This window comes from Dasypus novemcinctus, chromosome 6, assembly GCF_030445035.2.
Source record: "Dasypus novemcinctus isolate mDasNov1 chromosome 6, mDasNov1.1.hap2, whole genome shotgun sequence".
NCBI classification, from domain to species: Eukaryota; Metazoa; Chordata; class Mammalia; order Cingulata; family Dasypodidae; genus Dasypus; species Dasypus novemcinctus.
Genome location: NC_080678.1, coordinates 118,264,330 through 118,285,759, shown reverse-complemented (window position 1 = coordinate 118,285,759; position 21,430 = coordinate 118,264,330). Strand labels below are relative to the sequence as shown.

The following is a 21,430-nucleotide window of genomic DNA, read 5'->3' as shown; positions in this document are numbered from 1 at the left end:
CAGACCTCCCATGTGGTAGACGGATGCCCTAACTACTGGGCCAAGTCCACTTTCCTCCAAGTTTTCTTCATATTCTTCATATTCTTAATCTCTTCCTTCACTTCATCAAATTGGTCGCTAATATATGTTTTGAGAGTTTTAATTACTTGTTCGATGTTCTACGCCTCTTCATGGTTTTTAGTTTGTTCATTGGATTTGGCCATGTTTTCCTGATTATTGGTTTTGTTTGTAGTTTTTTGTTGCTGTCTGGTCATCATTTTATCTTGGCGGGTTTAATCAGTTCTGTAGCTTCTTTGTCTAGTCTTGGGGTTTAATTAGTTGTTGCTTTTGCATACACATTATGTCTTCTCTTTGTCACTTTGTGCTTCTTATTCTATTTTCTTGTTGCTGGCTAAGTTCACTTGAAGGAAAATATTAGGGCCAGAGAAAGCAAAATAAGTAAGAAAAGAAAATGTATAATAGTAGTATTTTTTTTAACTTTCATTTTTTAAAATTTATTTTTAATTTATTTTTATTTTTTAAAAATATTACATTCAAAAAATTTGAGGTCCCATTCAACCCCACCGCCCCCACCCCCCACTCCCCCCACAGCAACACTCTCTCCCATCATCATGACACATCCATTGCACCTGGTAAGTACATCTCTGAGCATCACTGCACCCCATAGTCAATGGTCCACATCATAGCCCACACTCTCCCATGTTCCATCCAGTGGGCCCTGGGGGGATCTACAATGTCCCCTAATTGACCATGAAGCACCACCCAGGACAACTCCACATCCCAAAAATGCCTCCCCATCTCATCTCTTCCTCCCATTCACCGCACCCAGCAGCCACCATGGCCACCCTTCCCACGCCCATGCCACATTTTCTCTGTGGACATTGGATTGGTTGTGTCCATTGCACATCTATGTCAAGAGGGGGCTTGGATTCCACATGGATACTGGATGCACTCCTCCTGCTTTCAGTTGTAGACACTCTAGGCTCCATGGTGTGGTGGTGGACCTTCTTCAACTCCATGTTAGCTGAGTGGGGTAAGTCCAATAAATCAGAGTGTAGGAGTTGAAGTCTGTTGAGGCTCAGGGCCTGGCTATCATATTGTCAGTCCAGAGATTCAAATCCACCAAATATATCTCAAACCCCAGCACCAACTACAATTCCAGTAAAGTAGCATGCGAGTCTTGTGAAAAGAGATCCCCTCTGAGTCCAGTTCCATCATGCAGAAACACCAACTCCAAAAAAGGGCCATTTGACATGGCAGTGAGCCCCATCTTCCATGACCATAGAACTCGTGGGTCTCTTTATCCCTCATAAGAACCAATACCCGGGGTTGTATCTACTTTATCTGTCTCTTAGATTCTGCTCAGTTGTGCATAAGGGCATTCCTTCTGACAACCTCCAGACTCTTTTTTAGAGACCCATAGCCTTATAAACTCATTTCTCCTTTCCATTTCCCCCTTACATTAGGTCAAACAGCATTATGAAGTCATGTTATTATATGTAGACAGGGATATTCTGCTGATCTGCATTGAACTTTTAATTCAAGGTCATTTTCTAGTTGCATCTTCAGCTGGTATGTGGTAGTGATCCCTCGGTGCCAGGGAGGCTCATCCCCGGGTGTCATGTCCCACGCTGGGGGGAATGCACTGCATCTACATGCTGAGTTTGGCTTTGAGAGTGGCCACATTTGAGTAACGTGAAGGCTGTCAGGAGGAAACTCCCAGGCACAATGCTACTCTAGGCCTTGTTCTTATTGCAGGTGTATAGGCTCACAAGCATAGCCATTAGTATCAGGAGCCGACTGTTGGGCCCTCATTCCTTCCTGGTTCTTACCGTTGCACCTGGGGGACTGCCGCTGCTCCCCCAGGGACCATGACAGAGACTCCCCAGCCAGGAACCCAGTACCCCCCCAGCTGTTGTTTTTAATTGTTTCCATTATGAGTATATCTAAACATTACCATGTACCCTGGACATATGCCCTGTATAACTCTCTGTCAACCATATATAGCCTGTCAATAACATCCCATATCAGTATTCCTCCACCGCCATTGTTGAACCACTCTGTGATCCAAAACTTCCTGTAAAGTGAGTCCCAACATAATGTCAGTTTCCCTTACTAGTAAAATGGAATATAGCGATGAGTTTAAAGGTTAGATCTTCAAAATATAATTAAGAGGGTTACCTGTTTAGGATGCTCAGAGGGGATGGTCTGATGCGGGATGGGCTCCTGGGGAATGTCTGAATGCTTATTTTGCCAGAGTGGGTGGTACCTTGGGATAGAGACCCAAGTAGTGAGAGTGGGGGTGGACCCACATCCTGGGGAGGACTAATGACATCAAATAGAGGGAACTGTATCTCTCGAGAGAAAGGGTGGCTCCCAGGGCATTGGGGCAGCTGAGCAAGTTAGGCCCTGAACACTGTTGCAAGTATCTCTGGACATGGCTCCTCAGGAAACGGAGGTTGGATGTCACTGTTGGCATCAAGGGGATGGGAAAATGGATGTTAAATGTGTGGAACCAAAGTAAATGTGGGATAAGAGAGGACTTTCACGAGAGTACACAAGGATGGATATAAAACATGTACTATTACACCATAAACATATAGGGGACGACAGACTAATAATGTAAACCATAATGTAAAACATGGGACAACTAAAAATTTAGAAAACTGTATATCCTAAAGTATGGATGACAATGTAAGCACAGATATCATCTTGTTTGAAAGCTCTTGTCACAGAGTCTCTACATCACTGTAAGTAAATATGATATGAATAAGGTCTAAGAATATCGCTGTGGAAGGGAAAAGGTTTTATGGTGGATGTGTGGGAGTACTGCATATTGTACATATGAATTACTGTGGTCTATGGCTCTTGTGAAGAGAAGTTCAATAATTAGGGAAAAAAAAGAAAAAGATAGGATGTATAATTTTTCCAACTCAACACGTATTCTATATCTAACCTTTAAACCCATCGCTATATGCCATCTTACTAGTAAGGGAACCTGACATTATATTGGGCTTCAATTTTCAGGAAGTTTTGGATCACAGAGTGGTTCAACAATGGCAGTAGAGGAATACTAGTATAGGATACTATTGACAGGTGATATATGGCTGACAGGGAGCTATACAGGGCATATGTCCAGGGTGCATGGTAATGTTTGGATATACTCATAGTGGCAACAATTAAAAACTACAGCTGGGGGGGTACTGGGTTCCTGGCCAGGGGTGCTCTGTCGTGGTCACTAGGGGAGCAGCAGCAGTCCCCCTGGTGCAATGGTAAGGACCAGGAAGGAATGAGGGTCCAACAGTGAGAGCATGATACTAATGACTATGCTTGTGAGCCTATATGCCTGAAATAAGAACAAGGCCTAGAGCATCACAGTGCCTGGGAATTTCCTCCTGACAGCCTTTATATTACTCAAATGTGGCCAGTCTTGAAGCCAAACTCAACATGTAAATGCAATGCCTTCCCCTCAGCGTGGGACATGACACCCAGGGATGAGCCTCCCTGGCACCGAGGGATCACTATCAAATACCAACTGATGATGCAACTGGAAAATGACCTTGAATTGAAGGTTCAATGCGGATCTAGCAGAATATCCCTGTCTACATATAATAACATGACTTTAAAATGCTGTTTGACCTAATTTAAGGGGGAAATGGAAAGGAGAAATGAGTTTATATGGCTACGAGTCTCTAAAAAAGAGTCTGGGGGCTGTCAGAAGGATTGCCCTTATGCACAACTGAGCAGAATCTAAGAGACAGATGAAGTAGATACAATCCCAGGTATTGGTTCCTTTGAGGGCTAAAGAGACCCATGGGCTATATGGTCATGGCAGATGGGGTTCACTGCCATGTCAGATGGCCCTTCTTTGGAGCTGGTGTTTCTGCGTGATGAAACTGATTCAGATGGAATCTCTTTTCATTAGACTTTCATGCTACTTTACTGGAATTGTAGTTGGTGTTGGGGTTTAAGATATATTTAGGGGATTTGAATCTCTGGACTGACAATATGATAGCCAGGCCCTGAGCCTCAACAGACTTCAGCTGCTACAATCTGATTTATTGGACTCACCTCACTCAGCTAAGATGGAGTTGAAGAAGGACAACCACCACACCATGGAGCCTGGAGTGCCTACAACTGAAAGCAGGAGGATTGCATCCAGTATCCATATGGAATCTGAGCCTCCTCTTGACATAGAGATGCCACAGACATAACCAATCCAAGGTCCACAGAGAAAAGATGGCATTGGAGTGGAGTGGGAAAAGTGGACATGGTGGCTGATATGGGTATGGGGAATAGCAGGAAGAGATGAGATGTGGAGGCGCCTTTGGGACTTAGAGTTGCCCTGGATGGTGCTGCAGGGGCAATCACTGGACATTGTAAATCCTCCCAGGGCCCACTGGATGGAATGTGGGAGAGTATGGGCCATGATGTGGACCATTGACCATGAGATGCAGAGATGCCCAGAGATGTACTTACCAAATGCAATGGAAGTATCATGGTGATGGGAGTGAGTGTTGCTGGGGGAGGAGTGGTGGGGTGGGGGTGGTGGGGTTGAATGGGACCTCATATTGTTTTTTTAATGTAATATTTTTACAAAATCAATAAAATAAAAAAAAATAAAGGTTAGATCTAGAGTACATATTGATTGGTAAATTTCTACATCCTATCTTTTTATTTTCTTTTTTTTTTCTAATTATTGAGCTTCTCTTCACAAGAGTCTTAGATCACAGTAATTCATATATACAATATACAGTACTCCCACAGATCCACCATAAAACCTTTTCCCTTCCACAGCGATAATATTTTAACTTATTCATATCATATTTCCTGAAACTGATGTACATATTCCGAAACAATAGCTTTCAAACAAGGTGACATCTGTGCTTACAATGTGGTCCATACTTTAGGATGTACAGTTTTCTAAATTTTTTAGTTATCGTATGTTTTGCATTATGGTTTACATTATTAGTCTGTCATCCCCTATATGTTTTTGGTGTAATATTACATGTTTTATATTCATCCTCGTGTACTCTCGCAAAACTCCTCTCTTGCCCCCACATTTACCTTGGTTCCATCCATTCCACATCCATTTTCCCCTCCCCCTGGGGCCCACAGTGCCAGCCAATCTCCGTTTCCCGAGAAGCCACGTCCAGAGATACTTGCAGCAGTGTTCAGGGCCTGACTTTCTCAACTGCCCTAATGCCCTGGGAGCCACCCTTTCTCACGAGAGATACAGTCCTTTCTATTTGATGGCATTAGTCCTCCCCAGGATGTGGGTCCACCCCAACTCTCACTTCTTGGGTCTCTACCCAATGGTACAACCCACCCTGGCAAAATGAGCCTTCAGCTATTCCCCCGGAGTCCATCCCGCATCAGACCATCCCCCTGAGTATCCTAAACAGGTAACCCTCCTAATTATATTTTGATATGATTTTTTCAACATTTTACTCTCAGCGAACACCTGACACTCTCCTATGTTCGTATGTTGCCCCTCCCTCCCCCCAATTTTTGGACAATATTACCCCTTGGCCCATCCTCAGCCCCCCTCAAACCTGCAAAGCCCTACCCAAAGGCAACCCCTTGCCCCCATTTTGTCCCTTCTTTGTGCTCATACTTACCGCCAGCTCATAATAGATTCCACCCCTGCAGACGTCAGCTCACATCCTTCCTCCACCCCCCGATTTCCTGTAAGCCTCTTTTCCAGTCTCTATCTCTCTGAGGCAGGTTGCTCATTTCATATCATTGAGGTCATGTAGTATTTGTCCTTCAATGCCTGGGTTGCTTCACTCAACATAAGGTTCTCAAGATTCATCTATGTTATCACGTGTGTTTGTAGTGTATTTGTTCTTACAGCCGAGTAGTATTCCATTGTGTGTATATACCACATTTTATTGATCCACTAGTCTGTTGATGGGCATTTGGATTGATTCCAACTTTTGGCGATAGGGAACAATGCTGCTATGAACATTGGTGTACATATATCTGTTTGTGTCCTTGTTTTCAGTTCTGATGGGTATATACCCAGCAGTGGTATTGTTGGATCATATGGCAAATCTATAGTTAGTTTTTTGAGAAACCACCAAACTGACCTCCAGAATGGTTGGATCCTTCTGCATTCCCACCAGCAGTGGATGAGTGTTCCCCTTTCTTCACATCCTCTCCAGCATTTGTATTCTTCTGTTTTTTTCATAGCTGCCAATCTTATGGGAGTAAGATGGTATCTCATTGTAGTTTTGATTTGCATTTCCCTGATAGCTAGAGATTTGTAGCATTCTTTCATGTGCTTTTTAGCCATTTGTATTTCTTCTTTGGAGAAGTGTCTGTTTAAATCTTTTTCCCATTTTTTAAATGGGTTGTTTATCTTTTTATTTTCAAGATATAGGAGTTCTTTATATATGCAAGTTATAAGTTTCTTATCAGATATATGGTTGCCAAATATTTTCTCCCACTGTGTGGGCTCCCTTTTTACTTTCTTGACAAACTCCTTTAAGGTGCAGAAGGCTTTAATTTTGAGGAAGTCCCATTTATCTATTTGTTCTTTTGCTGCTCGTGCTTTTGGTGTGATATTCATGAAGCCATTTCCTATTACCAGGTCCTGTAGATGTTTCCCTACACTGCTTTCCAAGATCTTTATGGTCTTGGCTCTTATATTTAGGTCTTTGACCAATCTTGAGTTGATTTTTGTATAAGGTGTGAGATGGTAATCCTCTTTCATTCTTCTACATATGGCTATCCAGTTCTCCAGGCACCATTTGTTGAATAGGCCATTCTCTCCAAGTTGAGAGGGTTTGGTGGGTTTATCGAATATTATATGGCTATATATGTGAGGTTATATATCAGAGCTTTCAATTCGATTCCATTGGTCTGTGTGTCTCTGCTTATGCCAATACCATGCTGTTTTCACTACTGTAGCTTTGTAGTATGTTTTGAAGTCAGGTAGTGTGATTCCTCCAATTTCGTTTTTCTTTTTCAATATGTCTTTGAGTATTCGGGGCCTCTTTCCTTTCCAAATAAATTTCATAGTTAGTTTTTCTAGTTCCTTAAAGAAGGCTGTGTTGATTTTTATTGGGATTGCATTGAATGTGTAGATCAGTTTTGGTAGGATAGACATCTTAGTAATATTCAGTCTTCCTATCCATGAACAAGGAATATTCTTCCATTTATTTAGGTCTTCTTTGATTTCCTTGAACAGTCTTGTATAGTTCTCGGTGTATAAGTTTTTTACCTCTTTAGTTAAATTTATTCCTAAGTATTTGATTTTTTAATTTACTATTGTGAATGGTATTTGTTTCTTGATTTCCTCCTGATCTTGCTCGTTATTGGTGTACAGAAATGCTACTGATTTTTGTGCATTGATCTTATAACTTGCGACTTTACTGAACTCATTTATGAGTTCTAGAAGCTTTGTTGTAGATCTCTCAGGGTTTTCTATGTATAGGATCATGTCATCTGCAAATAATGAAATTTTGACTTCTTCCTTTCCAATTTGAATGCCTTTTATATCTAGTTCTTTCCTCAGTGCTCGAGCAAGTACGTCTAAGACAATGTTAAATAGGAGCAGAGACAATGGGCATCCTTGTCTTGTTCCTGAGTTTAGAGGGAAGGATTTCAGGATTTCTCCATTGTAAACAATGTTGGCTGTAGGTTTTTCATATATACTCTTTATCATGTTCAAAAAGGTTCCTTGTATTCCGATCTTTTGGAGTGTTTTTATCAAGAAGGGGTGCTGTATTTTGTCAAATGCTTTTTCTGCATCTATTGATATAATCATATGATTTTTTTCCTTCAATCTGTTTATATGGTGTATCACATTGATTGATTTTCTTATGTTGAACCATCCTTGCATACCTGGAACAAATCCCACTTGGTCGTGGTGTATAATTCATTTAATGTGTTGTTGAATATGATTAGCAAGTATTTTGTTAAGTAGTTTTGCGTCTAGGTTCATTAGAGAAATTGGTCTGTAATTTTCCTTTCTTGTGGTGTCTTTGGATTTGGTACTAGGGTAATGTTGGTATCATAGAAGGAGTTAGGCAATATTCCTTCTGTTTTGATTTTTTGGAAGAGTTTCAGCAGGATTGGTGTTAGTTCTTTCCGGAATGTTTTGTAGAATTTACCTGTAAAGTTGTCTGGCCCTGGGCTCTTCTTAGTTGGGAGATTTTTAATGACTGATTCTATCTCTTTGCTTGTGATTGGTTTGTTAAGATCGTCAATTTCTTCTTTCGTCAATATGGGCTGCTTATGTGTTTCTAGGAATTTGTCCATTTCCTCTAAATTGTCATTTTTGTTGGAATATAGTTTTTCAAAGTATCCTCTTATGATCGTCTTTATTTCTGTGGGGTCAGTGGTGATATCGCCTTTCTCATTTCTTATTTTGTGTATTTGCACCTTCTCTCTTTTTTTCTTTGTTAGTCTCACTAAAGGTTTATCAATTTTGTTGATCTTCTCAAAAAACCAGCTCTTGGTCTTGTTTATCTTTTCAAGTGCTTTCTTATTTTCTATTTCATTTAGTTCTGCTTTTATCTTTGTTATTTCCTTCCTTCTTCTTACTGTTGGGTTACATTGTTGTTGTTTTTCTAATTCCTTCAAAAGTGCAGTTAGTTCTTCAATTTTTGCTCTTTCTTCTTTTTTGATATATGAATTTATGGCTATAAGTTTCCCTCTCAGTACTGCTTTTGCTGCATCCCATAAATTTTGGTATGTTGTGTTATCATTATCATTTGTGTCAGGTAGTCATTGATTTCTTTTGAGATTTCCTCTTTGACCCACTGTTTTTCTAAGAGTGTGCTGTTTAATTTCCAAATCGTGGTGTGAAGTCTGGGCCTCTGTCCCTTGCAAATTTCCAGCTTCACTCCACTGTGGTCAGAGATATTGTTTTGTATGATTTCGTCTTTCTGAATTCATTAAGCCTTTCTTTGTGGCCTAGCAAATGGTCTATCTTGGAGAATGTTCCATGTGCGCTTGAGAAAAACGTATATCCTGCTGTGTTTGGGTGTAGTGATCTATATATGTCTATTAGATCCAGCTCTTCTAATATACTGTTCAAATGTTTTGTTTCTTTAGTGATTCTCTTTTGAGATGTTCTGTCCAGAGTTGATAGTGGTGTATTAAAATCCCCCACTATAATTGTAGATGCATCTATTTTTTCACTTAGTTTTTCCAGCATTTGCCTCACATATTTAGAGGCACCCTTGTTAGGAGCATAAATATTTATGATCATTCGATCTTCTTGACAGATTGTCCCTTTCACTAAAATGTAGTATCCTTCTTTGTCTCTCACAATTGTTTCGCATTTAAAGTCTATTTTGTCTGATATTAATATAGCTACTCCTGCCTTTTTTTGGTTATTGTTTGCTTGTATGATTGTTTTCCAGCCATTCACTTTCATCCTCCATGAGTCTCTGGGTCTAAGATGTGTCTCTTGTAGACAGCATATAGATGGGTCATATTTCCTTATCCAGTGTCCCAGTCTGAATCTTTTGATAGGTGAGTTTAATCCATTGACATTCAGTGTTATTACTTTCAGGGAATTATTTGTGTTAGCCATATTTTGATTGGATTTGTGTTTGTCATATTTTGTTTGTATTATTTTTTTCCCTTCTATTTTTGTCTTTTTTGTTGCTCTTACACTCTCCTCTAACTCTGCCTGTCCTGGTTTTTCCTTTCTTCCTGCAGAACTCCCTTTAGAATTTCTTGAAGGGGAGGTTTCTTGTTGGAATACTCTTTTAGTTTCTGTTTATCTGCGAATATTTTGAACTCTCCATCATTTTGAATCCTAGTTTAGCTGGATAGAGTATTCTTGGTTGGAAATTTTTTTCCTTTAGTACCTTGACTATATCATACTACTGCCTTCTTGCCTCCATGGTTTCAGATGAGAAATCAGCACTTAATCTTATGGGGCTTCCCTTGTATGTGATGGTTTTCTTTTCTCTTGCTGCTTTTAGAATTTTCTCTTTGTCTTGAGCATTGGATAATTCGACAAGTATATGTCTTGGGGTGGGCCTGTTGGGGTTTATGACCATTGGAGTGTGCTGTGCTTCTTGGATATGTACATCTGTCTCTTTCAGTAGATTTGGGAAGTTTTCAGTGATTATTTCCTGCAACACTCCTTCTGACCCCTTTCCCTTCTCTTCTCCTTCTGGAATGCCTATAATATGTATGTTTGAGTGTTTTGCATTATCATTCAGGTCGCTAAGTACTATCTGGTTTTTTTCTATCTTTTTATTGACTACTTCTGCTATCTGTTTGATTTCCAATACACTATCTTCCACATCACTAATTCTCTGCTCTGCCTCTTCTAGTCTGCTGATATTTGCTGCAAGTGTATTTTTTATTTCTTGAATTGTGGTGTTCATTTCCATCATATCTGTTATTTTTTTGCGTATGTCTGCAATTTCCCCTCCAAGTGTTATCTTCATGTTGTTAACCTCTTCCTTTACTTCATCAAATTTGTTGGTGATAAATGTTCTGAGCTCTTTCATTGCTTGTGCGAAGTTCTGCTCCCCTTCCTGATTTTTAGTTTGTTGATTGGATTCAGCCATGTTTTCCTGATTACTGGTTTGGTTTGTAGATTTTTGTTGCTGTGTGGTCATCATATTTTCTTGATGGGTTTAATCAGTTCCTTAACTTCTTTGTCTAGTCTTGGAGATTAATTAGTTGTTGTTTTGGCCTAAGTGTTATATCTTCTCTTTGTCACTTTTTTCTTCTTATTCTAATTTCTTACTGCTGATTAAGTTCACTTTAAAGGAAAGTATTAGTGCCAGGGGAAGGCAATTGTGTAAGGAAGGAAAAAGTGTGAAGTAGTATTGGTGATATATGTTAACAAAGCAACAATATAAGTTCTGGGAGGATGGAGGTTAGAATCATGTAAATTGTGTAGAGTTATAGCAGTAGGTAGAGTACCTATAATGAGGTAGATGACTGAATATGGGAGGAATATGGTACGTACTAAGAAGCTATTGTTTTCGTGAGAGAGGGAAAGAGAAAAGAAAGGTAATAGTTTCAAGAGCAGATACCAGACAGAAAAGAGAACAAAGGTATTAGAAATTAAGAGTTAGACACTTTGTGGATCAAAGAAAGGGAGGTGGAATATAGGAGAGATAGTAGATGGTGGAGGATATCCAGATGTAGGGGAAAGGGGATAGTTTAGATAGCCAAAATCTATTCACAGAGAAATGAGGCAGTGGAGGATGAGGAAGCCCAGCAAATGTGAGGTGTTTCCTGCAGGACCTATTGTATTGTTAAGATAAAATAGAATAAGAAGAAGATGGGGGACAAGAAAGAGAGGAAAAAAAAAGACTTTGGGGGATATGCTGGGAGAAAAGACTAGGGGATAATGCAATGCCAGGAATCAGAACATTAAAAAAATAGAATAAAAAATAGAAATAGAATAAAAGTAAAAACAAAAGAAAACCGAACAAAGAAGAAAAAACGCAAACGTTGAGGGCTAGGACATTCAAGGACCTCAGATGGCCCTCAGGGCGTGGTGGATTCAGGGATGGAAAGTCTGAGATATTGAGGACTCAAGAGGTGTGAGTCTCTGGGGTGTGGGCCACCAGAGTCCAGGGAACTCAGACCTGGCAACCTCAAGTCTGGTTAACAGGAAGCCTGGGAGCACCACAGTGCATCACAGCCTTCAGGGATCCCTGCAGCTGGGTGCCAGGCCTATGGGTGAGGTCACATCCACAAGCTCTATCCTGTGTTCTGTACCCTACAATTCACTCAGTTACTAGCGTCTGTTGTGTGGATATATCACCAATTGACTTCAGGAACCCTCCCACCCTGTGGCTCCCTGGAATGGCCACCTGGGGGCGCCTCTAGGCTGCAGCCAATTTAATGATTCAGATCAATATCCAGGTCCGGGGGAGGGGCTCCAGCCCAAAACGTTAATAACAGAATCCAAACCTGAAATTCCCACGTTTCGCAAAATATTCCCCTAATCAGCTTCCAAACACCTCCCACCCTGTGAGACCCTGGTAGCGTCTCTTTGTTGCTATCACTTTAAGACTGCTGTAGGTCAGCAGCCGGGCTTGGGGGGGGGGGTGCCTCTAGGCAGAAACGCTATTGTTTGTGTCCGCAATCAAAAATTCCCCCGTGTGTCTGCCCAAATTGGTCTGCAAGCGTCTCCCATCCCACTAACCCCCCAATAGGCCGCCCAGGGCCCACAAACTCCCCAGTACTGCAGAGCCTCAAAAAAAAAAGAAAAAAAAAACAAAAAGAAAGAAAACCCTGCCGCGCTGCGCCCGCTCCCTGAGCTGCGCCTGCTCCCCGCGCTGCGCCCGCTCCCCGCGCTGCGCCCGCTCCCCACGCTGTGCTGGATGCTGTGGCTCTGCCCACTCAAGGAGGGAATCTTCCGTGCACAGCTGGGATCTCCATGTATATTTCAGACTCATCCTCTCTGTTACCTTCCCTCCAAATCGATGTCCAGACACCTCCCGACCAGAAAAAATCCCGAAACAGCCCAGTCCCAAAGAGCCTCCAACGCCACCCAGCCGAATCCCTGCAGGAGATACTATCAGGGAAGTTCACTCAGCCACCATCTTGCCCCGCCTCTTCCCCTAATAGTAGTATTGATAGTAAATGTTAACAGAGGAACCATGAGAGATACAGGAGAATGGATATTAGACTCATGTAAACTGTGTAAGGTTATAACAGTAAGTGAAGTAGAGCACCTATAATGAGACAGTCAACTGAATATGAGGGGGAACATAGTATGAATTAAAAGGCCAGTGTTTTCAAGGAGAAAGGAAAGAGAAAAGAAAGACAATAATATAAAGAGTGAATAAAAGACAGAAAATGGAACAAAGTTCTTAGGAATAAAAAGTCAGAAAATTTGGGGGCCAAACAAAGAGGTGGAATATAAGAGAGCAATAAATGATGGAGGATAGAAAGATGTAGAGGAAAGGGGATAGTGTTGGTGGCCAAAATCAATACACACAGAAAAGAGGAAATGGAGGATGAGGAAGCACCGCAAATGTGAAGCGCTCCCTGCAGCAGTTAATATAAAAAAAATAAAAGTAAAAAAGAAGAGAATGGAAGAAAAAGAAAAAAAATGGGGGTGACAAACAAAGGGGGGGAAGCAAGCAAGAAAAAGAAAAAGAGAAAAATGAAAAGAAGAGAAAAAGGGCCTTCGGGGGATAAAGAGGAAGGAAAAACAAGAAGACAAACCAACAAAAAAAAACCCAAAGTTTCAAGCAAGGAATCCTCTTTGCAGTTAAATAAAATGCTTAGGAATCTGACATTCCCCCTTTCTCCCTTCCTTACCTCCCTCTCTCCCAGGGCAGCAGGAAAGCTGCATGAGGGGTCCATTAAGAGATTCAAGTGGGTCCTTGGTGAACCAACTCAACACAGAAGACAATGACTGCTTATTTCCAGCGAGAGAGCACCCACACCTCACCAGGAACCCCAAATATGCTGTTGGAAGCTTGGAAGCACGTCCTACAGCCCCTCTCCTTTAGGTGTGTTACAGGAGGGCTAATTGATTTTCTGACTCCACTTCTCCAGACCAAGCTTCCTATTCCAGGGCATTTAGGTAAATTGGGCTTTCTCAGCAGATTTGCCTCTCCTTTCTTCCCAGGCTCTCCCCAAGCCAGCTGGTATGCTCCTCCAAGCTAAAAAAAAAGAAAGAAAAAAGAAGGGGGGAACAGAAAATTCAGCCTGCACTCACCTGGCCCCTGTGCGTCTCCCACCAAATCGGTTGCACTCACAGAGTCAGTCCAAAACCAGAGGGCTGGGGCAATCCCGGACCTCAGGGAGTGCTGGATTCAGGAATGGGAAGTCTGGCATATTACGGACTCAAGGTATGTGGGTCTGTGGAGTGTGGGCTATGGGGGCTTAGGGGACACGGACCTGAGAACCACACATCCGGGAAACACGGGGCTTGGGAACACCACCACACAATTGACAGTTTTCAGGGAACACTGTGGCCACCAGCCCTAGGGGAAAGAGTCCCACCTCCCCACATCTTCTGACCTCCATGTCCAAAACCCAAAATTCTACCTCTAGGAAGCACCACTTCTGTCACTGTCTCTCCAAATCGATGTCCAGACACCTCCTGTCCAGCAAGCCCGACACAGCCTGCTCCAGCAGGACTCCAACCCCACCCAGCCGCTTCTTTGCAGGAGAGATTATGAGGTGCACTCACTCAGACGCCATCTTGCCCCACCTCCACTAGTGGGCTCTTTGTCAGTTATCTTTATTTTTCCATCACTGGAATATGAGCTCTTCAAGAGGAAGCTCTTTGTCTTATGCCGTGCTGGTGCCTGGCACATAATAGGCATAAAGCAATTTTTGTGTGTGTGTGTGGTACTGGGAATTGAACCAGGAACCTCCTATGTGGGAAGCCAGTACTCAACCCCTGAGCCACATTGGCTTCCCTGAATTGGTTTTCATTTGTTTTGCTTGTTCTTCGTTTTTTTTTCCAAACTGAACCTGAACCTCCCATGAGGGAGGCAGGAACTCAACTGCTTGAGCCACATCTGCTCCTGTAAATTTTGAATGAACATGTAATAACACTTGTATTTATTACCATCTCCAAAAACGTGCAGACCCCACTGCCGGCTCAACTGCAGGCTGGACTCCAGCTGCCACAAGTGGATGCCCAAACGGGTGACCCTGGGCAACCAAGAGGGGTGGAAGAAGCGTCCCTGACTCCAGGTGAGTGGAGGGACAGAGAAGGGCTTGGCGGCAGGGGATGCTTGAGGCTCAACCATAGCGATAAATAAATTCCACGTGGAGCGCCTCCGTAGCCCCATGAGGCTTGGCAGGTGGGAAGTGTGAGCAGCTTGCGGCTGATCGCCTCCTTCCCTGCAGCGAATTTTCTGAATCAAAGGTGCTTGATTCACCTTTTATTTCAAGGCTGATGGGAAAGGAGCAGAGATCCTCATTCATTAGCCAATTCTATGCCATGGCATTTCCAAGTTAGACAACTCATTTACATGCTGTTCCTCAAGCGGGGTCTTCCAGGAACTTTGTTTGCTTGAGTGCTTATGTCACTGCACTGGGAGCTTGAGCAGCTCCTCGTCCATCGTGACATTAACCCCCATGGCCTCGTCCTCACAGAGACAGGTTGTCATCATCACACAGGTGAGCACACTGGCTCGGATTTTGTCACTTACCAGGGATTCAGTTAATGCAATCGAACCTCGGCTGTGATGGTTACAGTACAATATATTCTGCTGGGTCAAAGTTTTCAACTTAAAAAAAAGTTTTTTGTTTTTTGTTTTTGTAATAAAGACACAAAATCCAGAGTCCACATAATGAAGACTGATCAACTTGATTACATAAAAGGCGAATGCCTATTTTTATCATCTGCACTGCATCTCTGAGATGATGTAATTCCGTGGTATGTATGAAGCACATGGTGTGTGGCAGGTGCTACTAAATGATGCCTGCTGTTATCTTTCCTGAAATTTTTCATATGATGACTTTGCTTGCTGGATGTGTCTGGAAACTGGTTGAGAAATACTTTGTAAAACAATTTCTAACTTTTATGTGTAAAATGTAAAGTAACTTTAAAAAAATATATTTATTTATTTATTTCTCTCCCCTTCCCCTCCACCCCCCCGCCCTGGTTGTCTGTTCTTTGTGTCTATTTGCTGCGTCTTCTTTATCTGCTTCTGTTGTTGTCAGTGGCATGGGAATCTGTGTCTCTTTTTGTTGTGTCATCTTGTTGTGTCAGCTCTCCGTGTGGGTGGCACCATTCCTGGGCAGGCTGCACTTCTTTTTGCACTGGGCAGCTCTCCTTACGGGGTGCACTCCTTGCGCATGGGGCTCCCCTACACGGGGGACACCCCTACGTGGCAAGGCACTCCTTGCCCACATCAGCACTGCACATGGGCCAGCTCCACACAGGTCAAGGAGGCCCGGGTTTCAACCGTGGACCTCCCATGTGGTAGACGGATGCACTAACCACTGGGCCAAGTCCGCTTCCCTAAAGTAAATTTTTATATTAGAAATTGAGACTTTAACACTTTATACGATTATCATAAATTAGGACTAATGCTTCCAGACAGACCATTTTTTGTGACCGAAGGCCTGAAACATCTTAATTATTCTCAGTACAGGGGCTCCAGGTAATGTGGACACTAACGATTTACTGCAACTCAGCAAGTCACTGCCTTACGCTGTCATTCGTAATTGAGATTGTGGTATATATATTTAAATCCATGTAAATATTAAGTTATAATAAATAACATGAAATCCTTTACTAGTTGCTGTTCTTAAAAGGAATAGGTCTGTTTTATGTCAAAAGCCAGTTCTCAGGGAAGTTTGGGATTGTTCGTTCATGCACCACTTCCTGATGCCCACTAGGTGGCAGTGTGGCACGGAGTGCTGGGACTAAAAGATGGAATCGCCGAACAAGGTTTTGACTTAGATTCTTGTTCTGTGAACCTTATAAAACAGGATGAATGTCAGAGCGGGGATAAGGAGGTGCTGAGGGCCACTGATGTGGCCTGGGGCATCCGCGAAGAAGGCTTCTGGGTAACAGTCCCCTTTCCTTGATACCTGTAGCTGGAGTCCTATTGTCTGGATCTTTGGCTTTGTCCTTCCTACTCAAACAGCCTTGAGCAGTTTATTGAATAGTTAAAGATTAAAGACGTCACGCTCTATTTGCATTGCTCTTTTTACTGCATAAATTCACGGCACTTATAACTTTTGTATACAGAGGAGCTTCAGCTTCCCTGGAGAAGAAGGGTTGTCGCAGGGTTTTTCAGGGCCTCAAGGTGACACGAGGCAGGACTTGAAGCACGGCAGTGAGTCAAAACGGGCACGTCACCTGCTCACGGTTCAATTTGGTGGAGCTGCACTTGATACGATGCATGTTTGTGCCCAATAGACTGCTTTGGATAGCCCACTGATGTAATCATTTATTTCTTATGCAAGGAAGCTTAGTTTTCTTAGACGAGTCACTGGATGTTATTTTTTAAATTTTAATCTCAGGAATTGGAAGTGGTCAGCCAGACCAGACACGATCAGAATGTGAAGATTACCATCAAATTCTCCAAAGAGCTCTCGCCTACCTCACCAGATTGCCTCTGCTATTACAATATTCACTTTGGAAGGTGAGGTAGTGACAGTTAGTGCCTGACAGTTTTGTTTTACTGTGTAGCAGAGCTGTTGATCGCTGTAGATTGCTTTTAGCATTCCACATCTTTTTATTTATTTATGCTTTATTTTTAAATTTTTTCATTTCACATCTTGATGGTCTCCAGCTTTGCATAGAGTGAAGGGTCTTTGAAATGAAATGACTGTTGGGCCTCACCTAGAGACGTGCAAGTTCAGGCCTCCCCCACACTGTTGTTTTCCCACTTTCCCTTCCCATGTCCGACTTCCATCTAGAAAGAATAATAAACCCTGACCCTTCATATCTGTGCATCCTTCTCCCTGCAGTGAATACACCTGTTTTCTCTTCTACATTTCACTCTGCTGATCAAATTAAAACTGGGGCACAGAGTCTAAAAAGACATTTTGGTTTTGTTTGGGCATGGAGGACATCCTGATGGTATTTCCACCTTATTTGGTTTTATTGTCTGGAAAGGGACCAGAAAATGTGGTCAGAAGTGAACATACCATTCAGGTCACAATACAGTTCCCTTATACATGCCTATCAGGCACATCATGTTCATGCAGAGTTGAAACACAGTCAGATTTCTCCAAGTGTATTCTCTTATATGCTACTGGATGCTTAATAATAGTCACTATTCTTTCAATGAAATCAATTCTTTTAATTTCTAGTATTTTGAGGGTAATGAATTCACAACAAGTTGGCTGCAACTCTTACAACACAAATGACCCAACTAAGATTCCTCATCATCGGTTTGTATATGGTGGAACGTTTCACCTTCTGTAGACTTAAGAAAGTTACTCCAATTTTAAGTTTTATGATTGACAAGTGCTGGCTTTTTAAATGGTATCCACCAACCATGAAAAATTAAGCTTTCAGGTTGATGTAAACTTAAAATAAAGTGTGAGATTCACCTTTAAATATCCCAGCACGATCACCATAAACTGAACTCTGAAACCCTCGTGAACCAATTCTCTCTGGCAGGTTGGAGCTCTGGCTTGCTTATACAGCTTCTATTCTTCAATATGAAAACAGCATTTCTCCTGTGCTGATGTGAATTATAAACTCCTCCAGCAAGAAACTGTCCTTGACTTGAGAGTCAGACTGTATCAGCAAACCAGAAGGGTGCTGTGGAATCAAGAGGTTCAATAATTGCGCATGGAAGGCCAGGGCTCAGTAATAATTTTGGGAAGGCAAAAATTTATTTACGACTGGCTTGGGAGCTTCTCTGTCCAAAAACCCAAGCCCCAAATAGGATTTTTGGGTTCTTTTCCTACAGAGGAAGAGCCAAATGGTCCTTTGTTTGAGTTCTCAATAACTTGAGTTAACACTTATTTCCCACATTCCAGGTAGGCTTGAATTAACATGTTTAGTTTGCATCCTCCCTGAATATTCCAAGTCTCTAGAGCTTACATTGTTAATTGGCTTCCTGGGACTGGAGTGGTTGGCATCATTAGGAAAGGTGAAGCTCAGCCTTTCCTTGTCTGACACACACAGCCCAGGTTATTTACAAAGAGATGCGTAGCCCCCACCCAGGGCTCCTGTCATTTCCCCCCTTTAAGCTAGCTTACTTGCTAAGCTTTGGCATAATTATTGCTGGAGTTATGAGGTGGGTGGCTGCTTGTTGTTTTGATTGATTACTCCATTTATCAATTTCCCATTGAGGGCTGAAGGACAAAGCCCCTGCGCAACAGGCAGGGCCTCTTCCTATTCCCAGGAGAAGTCCTCGTTCTGCACAGCAGAATCCTGGGGGTTACTGGTGCTTATGTGGATTAATTTTTATTTTTTCTTTAGAGAGTTTACACCTTTCTCTTAAAGGGGTGCTGAAGGGAGATGATCTTTTTTCCATAGCTACTTCCTGCTGGCTATGGGCTGTAGTTTCTACCTGACAAGGTGTAAAAACTTTGTTATTTTATTTTGCCTGGAGGAAGATGGATCTGGCATTTTGTATGAAGCTGGATGAAGTGTTCACATGGCTAATAAGATGCTCATTCTGAAACAAATTTAATTAGAATACATGTTTTTTTTTTTTTTTAAGAGTACACTGGATTACAGAGGTAGAAAAGGTTAGGTGCCCGTAAAGATGGCACCTGTTTTAAAAGTTGGTGGCGAACAGTATATATGTATTTTAAGTTCTTGGTTAGCCCTCAGAGAGAAATTGTAATAGATAACAATTTAGGTACTTAGCTTTGTTTTGAAGATACATTTCAGGCTGTTCAGTGATTGGCACTTATGTGCTTCATCAGGTCCTTCAGGTGAACTGGCACTTTCTTGGGCAGCTGGTCTCATTCAGGATTAATGCACCAACTTGGAAATTTCTTTTACCTTTAGCTGTGGGAGTGATCAGAACTACAGAGTAAAGTTTTTTTTTTTTTACATTTTGGCTTTAATTCCTGGTATTTGTGACTGTTTAAAAGGTGGCCCACTGTTAGTAAGCAAGCCTCGTTTTTATCACACAGTAGAGTGGTAGGGGGGCTGAGCCTGGTATAATGAACCAGTTACCTATAAGCCATGGTGGCCCCTGGCCATAAGCACACTCTTTACACTGTGTGGGGTAAAGGCTGTGAGAGGCTGCCCCCAAGTTAGTTTGGTGGCCTTTAGATTAAAAGGGTTGTTGACTCCACTGTTTTCAGCCAAGATGGCTGTTACTTAATGCATAAGGGTTTTGAGCTTCAATTAATAGTTTTAAGTTTCAGGCTTGCAATACTTCACATGTTTTCTCTCCCTGGGAGCAGGCCATAATGCCAATTGTGTTTCAAGTTCTACTTACAGTATTCTGGTATTTATTGTTCCACTTCATATGTTCTTCACAGAAGCAGTACTGTTGACTCTAGAGAGAAACTAGGGAGTAGGTTTTACTGGCTGGTGCCTAGTGCTCTCTGGCACTCTGAAACAGTGCCAGTCTGAAGATGATGTCCATTGTACATTTGGCTGTACTGAGCCACTGCTGGCTGCTGCAGGAGCTTGAAATTGCAAAGTAGTTTCCATCCACTTCAGGAGCATGACCAGAGAAGTAGTAGATATTTTTATTGTTTTAGGGGTCAGTGACCAAACAGCCAATAACTCACATGGAGAGGCAACCTACAATGTATTCAAGGCCTGTTTTGAATGTAAAAGAGAGTTTGACAATGCTCAAGTTTACTTCTTGATTTTTATATACCTTTTAAACATTTCAATGCAAAGTGTTACATATTAAATGAACTTACTTTTTAGTACTTTGCTTTTTACTTTAAAAAAAATTATTTTCATTTATTTCTCTCCCCTTTCCTCTGGTGGTCTGCTTTCTGTGTCCATTTGCTTCTGCATCTGCTTGCATTATCTGGCAGCACTGGGAAACTGCATCTCTTTTTTGTTGTGTCATCTTGCTGTGTCAGCTCTCCGTGTGTGTGGTGCCACTTCTGGGTGGGCTGTGCTTTTGTCACACTGGGTGGCTCACCTTACAGGGCGCACTCCTTGCCCATGGGGCACCCCTACATCCCTGTGTGGCATGGCACTCCTTGCACGTAGCAGCACTGCACATGGGCCAGCTCCACACGGGTCAGAAGGCCCTGAGGATCGAACCCTGGACCTTCCATATGGTAGATGGATGCTCTATCAGTTGAGCTATGCCCGCTTCCCCTTTGCTTTTTGCTTTTACACTTTTATCTTGAAGATATTAATTAGCAGGCATTTTAATTTAGCAGTGGAAGTAAAACTATTTTTATTGGTAAAATTAAAACAGAAGATTCCCAATGGAATAGAGGAAACTTTTATTATTGCTACTTGAATATGCACATTGAGGTGACTTTCAGACAGGTTTCATTGCTATGAAGTTACTTATTGCTGTTCATATTAATCCAGGCTTCTAGCTAATAATGGCCCTTAGAACTAGAGCCATTTAAATGCTTCAGTTGGGAAGATGTTTTTATAAACTCTTTACAATTGACAACAATTACAGACTGGTAAATTTACCTTAGATTACAATTAGTAAGCAATGGGATTTTCTTTGTGCATTTAAGAGAAAGCAGGCCTATATTTAATTTAATTTTATTAAACATGAGCTTACAGCTTTTATTATTTTAAAGATTCAATATATATAATGTAAACTTATTAACCTGGTATCCCATAAACCAAAGAGATAATACTTAAGCTAAACAAATTGAAACTGTTATTTTTTAAACAAAGAATGTTGTTTTCTTTTTCTGTACAGGGGCTTAAAATCTTCTGTTTTTGATCATTTTAAAACTGAATAATTTTTAAAGTATACTGATTTTTAGGCTTTGGAATATAAAGCAATTACTTAACTTGTTCCAATTGTAGCTTAATAAGGATTTTTATAACTTTTTGAATAGTTTTTGTATTCAGATTTCCATATGATTTTTT

General features: G+C 41.7%; 1 pseudogene; it reads right to left on the bottom strand.

The window, feature by feature from the left end:
* LOC139439093 (piwi-like protein 3) overlaps positions 1-15,029 on the bottom strand; it is a 76,143-nt pseudogene extending 61,114 nt beyond the window's left edge.
* Positions 15,030-21,430: the final 6,401 nt, after the last annotated feature.